The following is a 3,199-nucleotide window of genomic DNA, read 5'->3' as shown; positions in this document are numbered from 1 at the left end:
ATCAAATAAGGAACAAATTTGAGGCTTTAAACTTAGTTGACAGAGAACCAGAAGAACTATGGAGTGAAGTCAGAGACGTTATCAGGGAAGAATGCAAAAAGACAATACCTCTAGTTAAAAAGAGAAAGACCTCAATGGATGACAGAAGAAACTGTTACAATAACAATGGTTAAAGAGAGAAGGAAAGCAAAAGCAAGAGGAGATAGAAACACAGTCAGAACCCTAAATACAACAATACAGCGACTAGTATGTAGGGACAAAGAGAACTATTACAATAGTTATCGTATAGAAATAGAAAAGGAGAACAAAAAGGGAAGAACAAGAGCCCTATTCCAAAAGATTAGAGAAATGAAAGGGAAATTTAGACCAAGAGTAGGGATGTTGAATAATCAACAGGGGAACACACTGACTGATCGAGATGAAATAAAAGGTTGATGGAAACAATACACTGAAGAACTCTATAAAAGAGAAGCCAAGATGGCAGATTCATTCACGGAGGAACCATATGATGAAGATCCAGAAATTTTAGAAAGTGAGGTGAAAGCGGCTCTTAAAATACTTGGAAGAAACAAATCACCAGGAACGGATGGCATACCAATAGAGTTGCTACAAGCTACTGAGACTGAATCTGTCCAAATTTTGACAAACGTTTGTCAACAAATATGGAAAATAAACAATGGCTCATAGACTGGAAGCGTTCAATATATATCCTAATTCCAAAGAAAGGGGGTCCCGGGGAATGCAGTAATTATCGAACTATTGCCTTAATATCCCATGCAAGTAAAGTAATGCTCAAGACTCTACAACAAAGGCTCTTACCATATAGAGAACGAGAAATGCCAGATGTCCAAGCTGGATTTAGAAAGGGAAGAGGCACCAGAGATCATATCGCAAACATACATTGGATAATGGAACGGATCAAGGAATTTCAGAAGAAAATCACCCTGTGCTTTATAGATTACAGCAAAGCATTTGACTGTGTAGATCATGAAAAAACTGTGGAATGCTTTAAAAGAAATGGATGTGCCACAGTATCTGATTGACCTGATGCGCAAGCTATACTCTGCACAAGAGGCTACTGTAGGGATAGAATACAGAGAAACCGATTGGTTCCCCATCGGAAAGGGTGTGAGACGGGTGTATTTTATCATGCTGTTTGTTTAATCTATACACAGAACATATCATATGGAAAGTGGGATTGGACCAAGATGAAGGAGGTGTGAAAATCGGAGGGAGAAATATCAATAATTTAAGATATGCAGACAATACCATACTCTTAGCAGAAACCAGTAATGATTTGAAACGAATGCTGATGAAAGTTAAAGAGGAAAGCACAAAAGCAGGACTACAGCTGAACATCAAAAAGACTAAATTAATGGCAACAGAAGATTTATGTAACTTTACATTTGACAATGAGGACATTGAACTTGTCAAGGATTATCAATACCTTGGCACAGTCATTAACCAAAATGGAGACAATAGTCAAGAAATCAGAAGTCTAGGACTGGGGAGGGCAACTATGAGAGAACTAGAAAAGGTCCTCAAATGTAAAGATGTATCACTGAACACTAAAGTCAGGATCATTCAGACCAAGGTATTCCCGATCTCTATATATGGATGTGAAAGTTGGACAGTGAAAAAAGCAGGTAAGAGAAAAATCAACTCATTTGAAATGTGGTGTTGGAGGAGAGCTTTGCGCTTACCATGGACTGCGAAAAAGACAAATTGGGTGTTAGAACAAATGAAACCAGAACTATCACTAGAAGCTAAAATGATGAAACTGAGGTTATACTTTGGACACATAATGAGAAGATATGATTCACTATGTAAGACGGTAATGCTGGGAAAAACAGAAGGAAGTAGAAAAAGAGGAAGGCCAGACAAGAGATGGATTGACTGATTCCATAAAGGAAGCCACAGACCTGAATTTACAAGATCTGAACAGGGTGGTCTTGACAGATGCTCTTGGAGGTCACTGGTTCATAGGGTTGCCATTAGTCGTAATCGACTTGAAGGCGCATAACAACAAAGCTTCACCTAAAGATGGCAACATTCAAATATGGCTACATTCAAATATCATTGGCGATCACTCGTGGCCGAGTAAGATTATCTTCCAAGCTAAGGACTTTGCTTGGATGACACCTGTGCGTGATTTGTTTTATGTGGGGAGATCGGTGCACGACGATCAACACACAATCTTGACAGAAAAAGGGTTTCATCCAATGGCATGGATACGACGACGACTGGAAGTCTTTTATCTGCTGCAGCCTTCATCTGCCTTCTAAATGTAGACGGAATCCATGGCTCCAGCAGCAGCCAGTCCTCTCACCTTCTTTTGTTTACCATCTACTGGTAGATTCTTTGTTGTTATGTGCCTTCAAGTCGGCTATGACTTATGGTGACCCTATGCATCAGTGACCTCCAAGAGCATCTGTCATGAACCACCCTGGTCAGATGTTGTAAATTCATGGTAGATTCTAGTCTGATGAAAAGTGTTTGAGAACTTGAAAGGTTGTGCCATTTTGGTTGGCTCAATAATTGCCCTAATGTGGATTTTGTATTTTTTTCTTGAGAGTTCCACATTTCCTCTGTAATTTCTAAAGAAGTTTTCAATGACCAAACTGGAAAGTAGAAAGCACTTCAGATCGATCTCTTACAGAATTGTATTAGGAAAGAAGCCAGCAACACTTACGTTGGATTATAAGAATATTAGGTTAAAAAAAAAGCCATTTATAATTTTTGATACTGTTTTATGGGATAGGGCCGGGCAGATCAAAGCACCAAGGCATCCCACTAAGTAGGCGGGTCACCATAGGGACGACCTGTACCCGTTCAAAAATTCCTCTCACATTTGCAGTGAGGACCCGGGCGTCACCCCGGATCGTTATTTTCCTTACTCATAAGTTTAAGGCATAACTTTTCATGTCTCCGGGAGGCCATGTACTCGAAGACAGTAGCTTTGCCTGTGAGGATGAGCATGTCAAGATAAATACACAGAAACCCAGCAGTTACAGAGTACAACTTGCCGTTCTCTTTCCTGGTATGTAATTCACGAAACAAAGACAAAAAGCCCCTCTGCTTGTGAAAAAATATTGCTTATTCCCCTCCTCAGCGAGTATGCAAATGAACATTCTCGCTGCGAAGGATTATGGGAAGCCATTAAATTCTCCTCTCCTTAATCGCTCGCGCCCGCCCACAC

General features: G+C 40.0%; 1 non-coding gene across 1 annotated transcript; it reads right to left on the bottom strand.

Annotated features, from left to right (window-relative positions):
* Positions 1 to 2,764: 2,764 nt before the first annotated feature.
* On the bottom strand, positions 2,765 to 2,914 carry LOC133363523 (U12 minor spliceosomal RNA). Its single transcript, XR_009757694.1, has one exon. It is a non-coding gene; the product is annotated as a U12 minor spliceosomal RNA (small nuclear RNA).
* Between the last annotated feature and the right edge of the window lie 285 nt (positions 2,915 to 3,199).

The sequence above is a fragment of the Rhineura floridana genome, chromosome 8, assembly GCF_030035675.1.
Source record: "Rhineura floridana isolate rRhiFlo1 chromosome 8, rRhiFlo1.hap2, whole genome shotgun sequence".
NCBI lineage: Eukaryota > Metazoa > Chordata > Lepidosauria > Squamata > Rhineuridae > Rhineura > Rhineura floridana.
Note: the sequence above shows the minus strand (reverse complement) of the source record. Positions and strands in the feature narration are given on the sequence as shown.